The 13,746-nt window shown below is 36.7% G+C and overlaps 1 protein-coding gene across 5 annotated transcripts in view; it reads right to left on the bottom strand.

The window, feature by feature from the left end:
• Window positions 1-12,962, bottom strand: part of LOC109429299 (uncharacterized) — a 785,311-nt gene extending 772,349 nt beyond the window's left edge. For 2 of the 5 annotated variants that reach the window (XM_062850601.1, XM_062850598.1), the window contains exon 1: window positions 12,673-12,954. The gene's annotated coding sequence lies outside the window, so the exon portion shown is untranslated. Of the gene's footprint in view, window positions 1-12,636 lie in introns of all 5 variants that reach the window. The other 3 variants (XM_062850599.1, XM_062850602.1, XM_062850600.1) reach the window with 3 other exon arrangements.
• Between the last annotated feature and the right edge of the window lie 784 nt (window positions 12,963-13,746).

Consider the following 13,746-nt stretch of genomic DNA (forward strand, 5'->3'; position numbering starts at 1 on the left):
AATTTGTTCTTATTCTGTTATCAATAACTCAAGAATGTCATATTTTGTTATTCACCGATAACAGTTAATTTGGATCTTATTTTGTTATAAATATCTCAATAATAACTTATTTTGTTCTTCAATTTAATCCGCATGCTTTACCATTACTTTGTTATTACAATGGCAAAATAAGTTATTTTTAAGTTTTTCTGCTACCAAAATTTTGTTATTATTTTTGTTATTTTAACTCTTATTTCAAACAAACAAATAACACATTTTGCCATTCAAACATTCTTTTTTAATGGTAAAATTTGCCATTCTTTTGCCATTAAGCTCTACCCGGGATGTCTTGTAAATCTCATGATATATCATCTAAACTTCTTATATACGTCATGTACTTCACTGGAAGCTGAATAGGAACCTCCATAGAATCCAGGTATTTGGCCTTAAGTCATAAGATGGATTTGAATAACAAGAAAGAGCCAGCGAGAGAATTTCAGAGAAGTTTAAAGCGTGGACCTATTCAAGGGTTCCCAAGAACTAACTTGTGACAATTCGCTGTATTCTGAACGGGGTTTAAACTCCTCGCACAGCCTCAAACATGTATGGGTCATCTAGCAATGAGTTCAAGGATTGTCTAAGAATATCCCAGAACTACCTATAGTACAGACCATTGGATCTACAAGCGTTGTCAGTGATCTATTTATCAAGGGCTCTAGAGCAGGGCTGCCCAACGCACGACCCGCGGGCCGGATCCGGCCTGCGAAGACATTTTGTGCGGCCCGCGGCACGAATGAAGAAAAATAATAGTAAACATCAGCAAGGGATCCTGCTTCATGAATGCCATTGTATTGTTCCTAATCCTAGTCTTAACCCTAGTAAGATGTTGGGGAGCCAGACATGCTGAACGTGCGCTACGCCAGCGTGGTGCGCCTATCTTTATATCCTAGAAAGATAAATACTGAAACGAACTCCAAAATTCTACAAGAATTCTCGTGTATTCAGTAAGCACTGAAATTCCATTAGAAACTAAAAAGTGTTTAAATAATAGTTTTACTCTCATCTTTAGAATTCTAATATTTCATTCTTTGCTTACCTGTAAGCCTTCCAGAGACCCTGAATCACCCAGGTAATCAATAAACATTTGAAGAAGCCGTATTTCAGCTTTTAAACTGCATTATATCTGCTTGTTGTCGTATCATAGCAGTTCGACTACTAAATTACCCTGTATTAGGATTTTGAAAGCCGTTCAAAATCGGACAGCCCACGTATAGCATTTCGCGTGTGTTTTGGATAACAAGCATTACAACTGCTGCTTTTGCCATAAAAGTGCCAAGAGAGATGAGTGATGCTAAAACTGCTTCACATTTAAACATTTCAATTTATGTGCCTCGGCTTGAGGACCCAATATTATTAGATGTCCTATCATTAATTGCTGGCAACGAAGCAAATCATTGGGAGAACAAAAGTTTTTCAAATAAATTCCATGATCCCATGAGTTTTGCCATCGTGTCTCATGTGGTAGATTCGACTATCAGCTCTTATCCGAGCCGTTGTCTGGGGTACCATGAAATAACTGCCGGCGTGGTACTCGAGCCTTAAATAGATCAAAAAATCAACGCACTTTATCTAATCGTTTATAGCTTATCCTGTAGCGCGGTTCAGCAGCATAATCAATCAGAGCATCGAGGGATCGAATCCCAATTTCGGCGGAATCAGCAAAAAAACAACAGGCGCAAAAATTGCAGAGGGAGAGTGAGAAAAATATGAAAAGAGAATGGGAAGAATATTAAAAAGTCTGAAATGAGCAGGGGAAAAAATATTTGTTTTTATTTTTGACAATTTGGGGAATAGGAAGACTGCTTTTAACAAGTCGCATATTGGGCAGAAGACTGCATTTAATTAGCACTTATGGCGCATATACGGCAGATTAACGTTCAATGACCTGCAGTAAAAGCGCATATAGTGCTGAATAAATGCAATTTTAACTGCTTATTGGTTACCTGGGTAAGGTTCAAAAGATTCGTCACAATCCATATATGGATGGGTACACCGCGCTTCAATTTATTCCCAAAATACCTGCCTTATGGAAACGCACAGGAATCAAAGAAAGCAGATTCATTTTCAGCAGTAAATCGATGTCTTATTTTGATATCAGTTTAACAGAACGCTCAAATCCTTTCGATTTGGTTCTCCGGTGAACACAAGGGTAGATATTTATTCGTGAGCTCGTTCCATGTTATTTTAAAAATAAAGTTAAATTGTACCAATTTTTTTATATTTCTCTTAAATTTCACATTAACGCCTCTTATTTCACATTTACGCTATTATTTTCGCATATACAAACAATTCATTGATTATGGAATCATTCAATTTAACAGGGGTGGCATGAAACACAACACTTGTCATAGTGAATTCAGGTAAAGTGACAAAATTAGTCGAATGCCTATTGGCCGAAAAAACTTGTGGGCTGTTCTTTTAAGTTATACTGTTATCGGGAACTATAGGGATCTCCAGTTAGGGCCCATATAGCCGAGGCGGTAAACGCACGGGTATTCAGCATGACCATGCTGAGGGTGACGCGTTCGATTCCCGGTCGGTCCAGGATCTTTTCGTAAAGAAACTTTCCTTGACTTCCTTGGGCATAGAGTATCTTCGTGCTTGCCACACGATATACACATGCAAAATGGTCATTGGCAGAGGAAGCTCTCAGTTAAAAACTGTGGAAGTGCTCATTGAACACTAAGCTGCGAAGCAGGCTTTGTCCCAGTGAGGACGTTACGCCAAGAAGAGGAGAGGAGGAGGAGGGATCTCCAGTTAGTCTAGTCCTAGTGGTTGAGGCTATGGATCGCCAATCCGGAGACGGCGGGTTCGATTCCCGTTCCGGTCGGGAAAAATTTCTCGACTCCCTGGGCATAGCGTATCATTGTACTTGCCTCACAATATACAAATTCATGCAGTAGCATGCAAAGAAAGCCCTTCAATTAATAACTGTGGAAGTGCTCAAAGAACACTAAGTTAAAGCGAGGCAGGCCAAGTCCCAGTGGGGACGTAGAGCCACAAAGAAGAAGAAGAAGATGTTATCGGGAGCTATGGCGTTCATAACATTAGCATTCGGACAAATCGTTGCTACTTCACTTTAGGTATCTTTTGTAGCTTCCTTTATCTGAATCATGAAGATGGTTAAGTTCCACGCCAAACAGTGGCCACGCGACAAAAGAATGCTGTGATACTCGGAAATGTCTCCAAGCGTGACCACACGCTAACGTCACTCAACACTAAAGTGCATAATTTCCAGACTACACCAAAAATGTGTAACCCTTGCACATTCACAAAATTAGCTCATATGTCCGCAAAATCGTTAAACTCGCAAAAAATTTTGTACAGCAATCTAACTACACTGCAAAATATTTTTGCTGGTAATCAGCAAACTTTGCTGATTTTTGGCGTGCTGATTGCATTCAGCAATACAAACTACTGAGTATCAGCAATTATTTTTCAACTTGCTGAACCATCCATGACAGTTGATCAGCAAAGTTGTGCTGAAATTCAGCAAAAATGTTGCTGAAATTCAGCAATTTCTTTTGCTGATTTTTGGCGTGCTGGAAGCATTTCAAAAATTTTGGTGTGTAGGTTTAATAGCGACCTCGGTAAACAAAAAAAAAATCGACATTTCGCATCTAGACAAGTGTACGAGCTGTTTTTGAGAATGTGTAACTGTAACACATTTTTGTGTGGTCTGGAAATTATGCACTTATGAGTAGGGCTTATACACTCATTGCACAATTATGGGTCACTCAAGGACCAATCATTTCATAATATTAATCGTTTTTCATACAAAAATAACACTTTCATTATTTTTATTTTATATTCTCTTCATTGAGACTTCTTTTCATTGTTCTATATAAAAATCTGCTTATAAAATTCACTTTGAATAATGAAAACCACAATTATGGGTCAAAATTGGCTGTGTATCAATTATGGGTCAATTTGTTGCCTATTATGGGTCACTCATTAGGAATCGACTGAACAATAATGTTTTGTCTATTTTTTCAATGAATGATCACTTATTCTAGTTATATCAACTATAGTAGAATCTAAAACTGGTCTCAAACCTCTTAACGAAGCGTGTTTTCACGATTTGGAATCAATTTTTCAAAATTGGGACAAAATCTCCAACACAACCACTGATAAACGCCTAAAAGTATGCAATACCCATGTACGCAGAACTGTCAATATTATGCTGCACAAAAAGTGACCCATAATTGTGTGATTTTCGGTGTTCGTTGTCACAATAATGAGTCATTTAAATTTTGCCTGAAATAAGCTTTAATCAGCTGCAGTCACATGAATTTCTACATTTAGAACGTAAATTATACCTTTGTTCTGGTGACCATACCATTTCGCACTTGAAAATCACTAAAGCTCGCCTTTACAGAGCTTACGAAAGCAGCGCACGCACTTTCTGATGTTCATAATCGAAGCGTTTCTTTGACAGATGGTTTTACGCCGAACAAAAAATTACTGAAAATATGTATGTTTTGACGTATAAGCCCGTGTGCGATACGTATAGTGACACAAAACAAATCAACTCATCAACGCAAAATGATAATGGCTAACAAAAGCTTGCAATTAATTTGTATTTATCTATTAAAGTGGAAAGTGACTAATAATTGTGTGTGACCCATAATTGTGCAATGAGTGTACATTCTAGGTGCTGAGTGGTTTTAGCGTGCATACCATTATCGGCGATATATTTAGCTGTGAAGATTTTCGATCCGATAACGTTTCGGAGAAATTTTCTTTATCGACAGGTTACCGAACTTTATCGATAAACTGATAAGGTGGTGCATCACTGCACTTTTATAGAAATTATTGATTATTTCGCGTTTTTGAAGTGCTAATGCTGAGTACAAAAAGCGAGATTTTTTCAACGTGTTTTACAAAATACAACAGCGCGATCGCTCGAGGGTTAATCTTCATTCGGTGTTTGGCAGGCTCGGGTCCTGCATTAGCGTTACGGATAAATCATTAGAATCCTTTCCTGTGAAATTAAATAATAACTACTGAAATAAAACAGAATACTTTACAGCTATTAACAAATGATAAAGTATCATTACTTGCATTGACGTTTACACTAGAAAACGTAGTTTAATAAATTATTGTAAATAATTTTACTAATCATATCGACAAATAAATCTCGATAAAAAAAATACTATAGTGTAATAACACTATACAAAGTATTTACACTGAATATACAACAGTAAATCAAATATTATTCGTCACTGTTTGTCCCGAACTGAGGAAAAAGTGCACCGCGGTCTGACAATCCCTATGCTAAATCTGTTTTGAATAGTTTTCATAATCTGGATCTTTATAGTGTTTATTTTTGTGTGTGTCAGTTGAAAATATGATCAATCAATTTTGTAAATGTTAATGAATCTATGTCACAAAGATTGCCATGTTTACGACCCTGTTACGCTCCGTCATGAACGAAAAATGAGAGTATTGCTTGTTTATCGTCTGCCCATCCGATGAAGGTGAGAAAAGTGCTTGCTTTCACTAAATTTCCGCTGAAACATTTTGGCCCTTGTACCAATTTATGATAAATTGATGAAAATTGTTTGAATATTGATTGATGAATGTGTTGTCCAGGGTCGGGGACGTGTGGACTTGTGGAGCAAACGCACACACGCTCTACTGTTTCTTTTACTTGCCGAAAATATTGACGGACAATTGATAACGGCTTCAGACGTCAACATTATAGGGCGATAAAGTTTCCGAGAAATGGTCTTTATCAAGCAACCTTTATCGTTATCTAATAGACGGTGAGTTCCGGCGAAATGATGCACCACCACCGCACTTTCTTGATGACATTGACTTTTTTTGACTTCCTGTTTTCCTCGCATTTTTTGAAGTGATAAAAACAGTTGCAGTCAATCAGCTGGTAAAGTATTATCACACTTACTTTTCAGCCATTCCATAGAAAATCGATAAAATGGATCTCAGAATGTTGTGATACCAGGTGAATTTGTTTCCCTGTTTTTTTTTTTCAATTCGTAGTTGACAAACTTTAAGATGAGTGGTAGAAAAGTCAAGACGTGACAAAATATTTTATAAAAATATATATAGCGCTAGGTATTTTTTTATCTTTACTAACGAGAGGCTATAGCCTATACTGCATCTCGGGGCCCACGCTTTGCTTCCCTTCTGAAGGAAAACTCACTTGTGAGTAAGTAGGGAGTGGAATTCGCTTTCAGGTCCTTAGCGTGATAGTAACGTGCTTTAACAATCACACCAGGTCTGCTCCACCTCTTGTAATTATATTTAATAGTAATAAATGTTTTTTTTTCGTGGTCTTGGACAAAATAACCCACAAGTTTTTTCACATATTTTAATCTAAATTTTCAGAAAATTTCACATATTATAGAGTATTTGCCAATTGTTGCACACCTTAAAAATTCGCCAATTTTTGTACACTTCATAAGAAAACCATGGATTGTGCAACAATTGGGGATTTACCTTATATAATAAATTTTGTGATATATGTTTTATTAAATTTTAGTGCATAATGTTATAAAAATATAAAGGCATACTTTTTCTAATACTATACTATTAATTTACAATTTGCTTTATATCGTAAAGAACTGTGATACTCGGTAGTACTACTACTCTTTCCTTAGAACGTTACGTAATTTGTGGATTACGCCTAGTACTCTCAGATAAAATATTCGTTATTGAAAATTAAAAATGCTGCAAAATGGTCGAAAAATAATGGATACCTAGGGTCTATTGGACCCCAGAGCCACTTTGAAGTGGTCGCAAAAAGGTTTGGATTGACATATCGACCGCATTCTTACAGTCCCTTCAAACTATCCCGCGATGAGTTAATTCTAGTCTAGTCTAGTCTACACATACACAGCCATTCATAGAAAGAATCCTGGAAAATGATAGGATCGATTACTCCTATCATTTTTCTTGTCATTATTAATGGTTGCAGTGCACCAGAGATGCATTACAAGCATTTAAGCGGCCAGGCCTACTGTACAGCGTTGTTATTGAAATCAGAAAACGGGGATATCTCGTACCAACCGTTCCTTAAGCGCTGTTTGCAGTTCAGAAGGAATGTTATGGCCTATTTTGATGCATGGGAAATTCCTTGCCTGAGTCGCTCAAGAAACTGTTTTTTCTTCGATCACAGTACGCAGTTGCGAAGAAATGACAGTTTAAATGGCAGTCATCGTAGAAAGTTCCTGCCAGCAATCGTTCAAGAAGTTTCTTGAGCGATTTCTTTCAAACACGAAACTGGGCTTTAAAAAGTAATATTAATGTATCGCATCGTTGGGAGTGACTATGCTAGAAATGTTAATGTCACTCCATGTCCTTTGGAATCCTGGGATGGGACAACGGTATATACCCCGTATGCCCTGGTTCTCAAGCCTAGGCTTAAGCGCCTTTATCCACCCGGCAGCATCACTTATTGGAGTAACAATTTTCTTCTCTGCCGGATGGCGTAGCACCACCAGAAATTTTGTTCTCTGACCGGCCGAATCAATAATAAACGCGGAAACCATAAAAAAGAGAACACATTTCCTTTTTATGATTTTTTCTGTAACATTTTATCTCACCTAAAAAAAACATTTCAGAATCATTGCATATTCCATTTGTATATCTTTTTCACTTCATGTAATTTCAACTCTTCCGGATTTTCGCGAAAACAAAGAAAAATTCTGCTATCACGAAAACGCGTCCACTCGCGAGCCATACTACCCCGCGATGAGTTAATTGTGCAAAAATATCAAAAGTTACATGGCGTACTGTTGATTTTTTTCGACACAATATATTTACGTAATGTCTACAACACTAATACTTCATATTTAGTGGATAATTTAGTTCAGAATTAACTCATTAAGTGGTGCAAATGTAGCTGCAAAGATTGCGTATGGATAAGACTTTTGAATAATATTTCAAAAATGTAATATACAAATGCAATGCATATGTTACGTTGGTATCCTGATCGAGAGAAAATATTCGAAGTTGATGTCTTCGCCAGAACTTTTCATATGAATGTAATTTTTCAATTTAAATAATCTCTAATTCGAAATTATCTCACTAGATGGCGATTCTGTACAATAAGATATTCCGCCAATATCTCAGTCTAGCAAAAAGATATAATTTTGGTGATTTCTGCAAAGGGGTATCAATACCAATAATTCCATCGACATGGGATTCCCATTCAGATACCTTCAGTAATTTTTAAAGGAACTCCTCCCAAGATTTTTTCAGAAGTTAATAAGGGATTCTTTTAGTGATTCTTCCAAAGGTTCCTCCAAGGCTTTATCTAGGAAATCCACATGGAATTCCTCCCCAATTTTCGTTTCAGAAATTGCTCCCGGAATTGTTGTAGGAACTCCTTAAGCAATTCAACTACAGGGGATAGACAAAATGATCGGGACAGGCAAAATTTTCACTTTTCAAAAAATGTTCAACCAGCTGTAACTTTTCGAAAATGGATCGAATATTCTCAAATTTGTATTGTAAGTTCATCAACTAGTTGTGTATCAGTGGTCCAAAATTGCAGAAGATCGGGCTATTCTCCACGAAGTTATAAAGATTCTTGAAAAAGGTGAAATAATCCGATAGCCAACTTTGACCTGTTATATCTCTGTATTCAATGAACTGATTTCAATGAAATTTTGACCATTCATGACTTTCATAATGAACTCTAAAAAACGTTAAACTTTACTTGGATTTTTTTTTTTCAAGAGAAAAAGTTATAACGATTTCATTTATTTCACGATTTTTTAGTAAATTGATCTATTTTTAATATGCATCCCATTACTTTCTCAATTTATTGTCGGCTATGTTGTTACTTTCCTTCAAAACACATTTATATATAAGTCATTTAGAGGGAATTTAAATAAATTATAATTTGCATCTTGAATTAACTATAATTTGCATCTTGAATTTTGAAACTAAGTTGAAGTTTTGGATAATTTGGTGTTTTATTAGAAAAATAATCTAACCGATATAATTTTCTTTCGTGTTAAGAATTTTAAGTTATGTCAAAGGCTTTTCATAGCTCGTTATAAAAGGCATTAATAGTCAAAATTTTATTGCATTCGTTTCATTGAATACGGAGATATAACAGCTCAAAGTTGGCTATTGGATAATTATACCTTTTTCAAGAATCGTAATAACTTCGTGGAGAATAGTCCGATCTTTTCCAAATTTGGACCACTGATACACAACTAGTTGATGAACTTACTGTAAAAATTTGAGAATATTGATGCGCTTTTCGAAAAGTTAGAGCTAGTTGAACATTTTTTGAAAGTGAAAATTTTGCCTGTCCCGATCATTTTTTCTATCCCTTGTCCATAGAAAGATTCAATCCAGGAATTCCTCCCGGAATTTCTTCAAGAATTTATCCCAGGGTTTCTCCAAGAATTTCTTCCGGGATTCTTTCAGAAATTCCTCCTGGGATTTCTCCAGGAATTCTCCCTGGGATTCCTATAGAAATTCCTCTAGGAAGTCCTACTGGGATTCCTCTAGGAATTCTTCTTGGAATTCTTCTCCTAGAATTCCTCCTGGGATTGCTCTAGGAAACCCTCTTGGGATTTCTCCTGGAATTTATACCCGGATTCCTCCAGGAATTTCTGCCGGGATTCCTGCAGGGATCTTCCGAGATTTCCTCCCGGGATTCCCCCGCAAATTCCTCCTGGGATTCCTTCAAGAATTCTTCCTGGGATTCCTTCAGCAATTCCTCCTGAAATCCCTCTAGAAATTCCTCGGATTTCTTCAGGAATTCCTCTTGGAATTCGACTAAAATATAAAATTTGAATACTGTAGGTGATTAAATCTAGATATTTCGAAATTACATTTTCAGCACTGCTAACACCACCATTTCTGTAACGTCATATTATATTGGTGCACTCTAAATTATAAAAAAACAATTGCTTTACTGAACCATTTATCCACATAAGTACCACTTAATGGCAGAATTTCAAATAAAATGGCCAATCAACTGTAAATTTCTGACATACCGAACAACTATGTCGGCAACAGCATATTTCTAATTATTATTTTTACTATTCATTAAAGACACTTTACCATTATCGTGGTATTCGTGTCATACCATCTTTCTAAGTACCGTCGCTGAGGTTGAGAATGGGTCAAAATGCATACTTTCACATTTATTGTTCAATAACCTTTGCTTCCTTGCATGAAAAAGTCCTTTGATCACTGGAATGTGATATTTGGTAAGGCAAGCACAAATGATGAAAAACTATTTAAAGTTCGTTAATTTACCGTAAAACTATAAGTGTATGAAAATTAATCCATTCTTCTTCCTTCGAGGGGGTGAGAATTGGTCAAGGGAACCGAATTTGCTCCGCATTGACAACAAAGCGAGTTAAAGAAGTTCTGGGCTATGTTGATACTACTTACCAATAACATATTATATGAGATTCAGACACGAATGCCACTTAAGTGGTAAAGTGTCTTAAATATATAGTAATAATAATAATATTATATGAGAGCTGTAAGTTTGTGATTCTAAAAAGTATCAAAAGTTTGATGTTTTATCAAGCATTAAAAGTGGCATTTATTCAAAAAAGGCCTTATTTTCAAGCTTTTTTCGATGATTCATCGAAAAATAACTAACTGCTCTAGAAACCTATTTTTCGACAGGAACTGCTGGCAACTATGATTATGATGACACCATAAATTTTTTGATTCGATATTCTCAATATTTGACGAGATATTTCAGATAATGTTTTGACCCTATCTCGATTCTTTGACCCATTGTCACCCCCAACGACGGTAATCAGAATTCTGAGATATATGACATATAAAATGTATATGCTCACTAGCGCCAACTAGTGGTGCAATAACAAATCAAACAGTTCATCATCTATACGTCTTCGACCAACCAAACAACTTTGTCGAAGACACCAACTCTACACGTAATAAGGATCTTGCGATATATGAGAAGTTAATTTCATCATTGTTACGCAAAATTTTACTATTTAAGAACTCCTCCATACCCCACGCAACAACTTTTGTATAGGAAAATTTAAATTTTGTATAAAGCGTAACACAGCGCTAGACCCTAGCGTTATGTAATATTTGAACGAATCTCTTTAAGCCGCCGGACATACATATGCCTAATTATCTACAAAATTCCGATTTATCCTACTGCTATGTGCGTCTTGTCCGCTTAGGTACGTTCCATCCTATTAATTATGCGCATTAGGGAATGCTCTCTGTCGCAACCCGAACTAAATTGTTCATCACTAGATAGCTCTTGATTTACCTAACATGTTTTCATCAAAGCATCACCCTTTTAAAAAGATAGTATCACGAGATACGCGAGAATATATGTTGGAGTCCAATGATCCCCAGAGTCCCAAAACGGACCTTCATTTGAGGTATCCTTTTGAGGGTTAAGACGAAACAAGATGCATATTTTGTTTTTTTTTTTTCAATTTTCAAAAATTTCTAAATTTTTAAAATGTTGTTTGAAAATTGACCGAGTTATAGCAAAACACCGACCCGTGCAAAAATAATCGAGTGTATATATTGATCCTTCCAACTGCGTATGGAAACCGACAGTCCGTTATTTTAAAAAAAAAAAAAAAAATGAAGAAATGCATTCAGTTTGCCTTAAACCAGAAGTTTAACGGTCTGAATATTCGAAATATGTCAAAAGCTAATACATACTCTACAATATATATAGAGGTGTACTGACGTTCTACGTATATTTTTTCCATGTTAGGTATATGGACAAATATGCACAGAACGGCAGAATAGAGGTTCATAGAAAAAAGCAAAAAATATTGAAAAAAATCAAAAGTTGAAAAAACGAAAAATGTTTCATTTTTTGAACTTTTAACTAAAGATACTGGAATAAATGGATTCGAATCAGAAAAAAATGGAATCAAAATTTAAAGAATCAAAAGAAAGGTCTCCGGAATTCCTTGACTAATTCATAAATAGCGTTGCAAAGGAAAGCACATCCTTAGAAACGAAAAAGTTATAAAACCGATTTATGATATGATAGTGTTGTATCCGCATTTTTCCGATGATCCGTTCGTGTTAAGCATTCAACTTTTCCTAAGACTGTATAAAGTATGCCTTCAATCACAATCACACCATTTTCTGGTCTGCATAGGCTGTTCCCAAACTTCGCATCATAAAATGTGACTGATTCCTTCCATACATACTTGCAGCTCCTAGTGGAAGTAGTTCCCGCTGACCAAAGTAACTAAAATTTCACATTGGCTTCTACTTCATGACTGCAAGGTTTCCATATTTTTTACCTTTTCATATAAGATTAGGCCACTCTTATCCACGTGTTACTTAGGATCACTGTATTTTCCTAATTGTTTGAATAGCGCTCTTTTTCTTCATCTAGAACTTCCCTATTTGTCCAGTTTTTTGGACTAAAAATATTGTATGAAACGTTTTAACATATGCGATGTTAACCTTGTCGCAGGAACATTTTTCACTTGTTTAACCATTTGACACGAGATTTTGTTTACCGGTACAATTTCTCTTATTTAAGAAACACTTTGCTAAAACTATGGATTTCATCCGATAATGACTTAATTTTCAATGGAGCATTTTCTCTTCTTGTTATGATGCATATTATCCCACCAGTTATCACACAAAAGCCCTTTTGCACACACTCACATTTGGCTTAACCACACGAAACTCCTTAACTACATTTTCACTGATATGCGGATATTATTTGTATTTTCTTCCTGGCACTTTCTCTCTCGTCATCCACTGCCACCCCCAATATTCCTCACCCCAGGCAGGATGGCAAACGCAAAACTCGGAAATCACTATGTCTGATATCCCAGTTAAGACACACACAAAAAAAATCCGAACCGAGCTCGAAACGTGGTACCGACCAACCGATCTAACACTTTGGACTGCTCACGGACGACTGACGACTGACTGCCTGAATGCGGATGGTCACACAATCCGAGGACCTCTCCGGCTCCGTCCGTCCACCACCACAGTGAGTCCGCCGCCGAAATTCACGCAAACGCGAACCGAAAACCGCCGCGCCGCTGTTTGTTGCTCTCCTCTGTTGGTCTCTTTGGGCTAGCTTTCGCCGAATGTGTCGAATGTGTCTGTCTGACTGTCGTCTGCTCTGCTGGATGTCGTTCCATGCTGTTATGCAGGCAGAGACACTATGTTGCGAAAGGGAGAGAGCGCGCCACGGTGAGCATAGAACGGAGCATAGAACCCCGCATGTTATGCATAACTGCGATGCACGGTGCGACATTATCAAGCAGAGAGAACTTCCCGAGGAGAGCATGGTTTATTATAGAGTGGCAGCAGCAGTGACAATAACAGAGCAGACACAAAAGCGGAGGAAACCGAGGAAACTCAGCAACCATGTAGGGGAGGAAGGGGTAACCCCGTCACCTTAAGGACAAGGTATTTGGAGTACATAGCTCAAAATTTCTAGAGCACCGTTTTTTAGAACCGTTGAACGGATTTGGATCAAAATGCATCACGCTGTTGACAACCACTGAACAATTAGCGTGATGCATTTTCATCCAAATCCGTTTAACGGTTCTAAAAAACGGTGCTCTAGAAATTTTGAGCTATGTACTCCAAATACCTTGTCCTTAAGCATTTGGATTTTTCAAAATAAATGTAAGACGAAAATTGATATTTTCAGTACGCAGAATATTTGATTCATTAGTTTTTTATAAGACTTGTGCATTAGAATTGTTAAATTATGTTAAT

This window comes from Aedes albopictus, chromosome 2 (genome assembly GCF_035046485.1).
Source record: "Aedes albopictus strain Foshan chromosome 2, AalbF5, whole genome shotgun sequence".
NCBI lineage: Eukaryota > Metazoa > Arthropoda > Insecta > Diptera > Culicidae > Aedes > Aedes albopictus.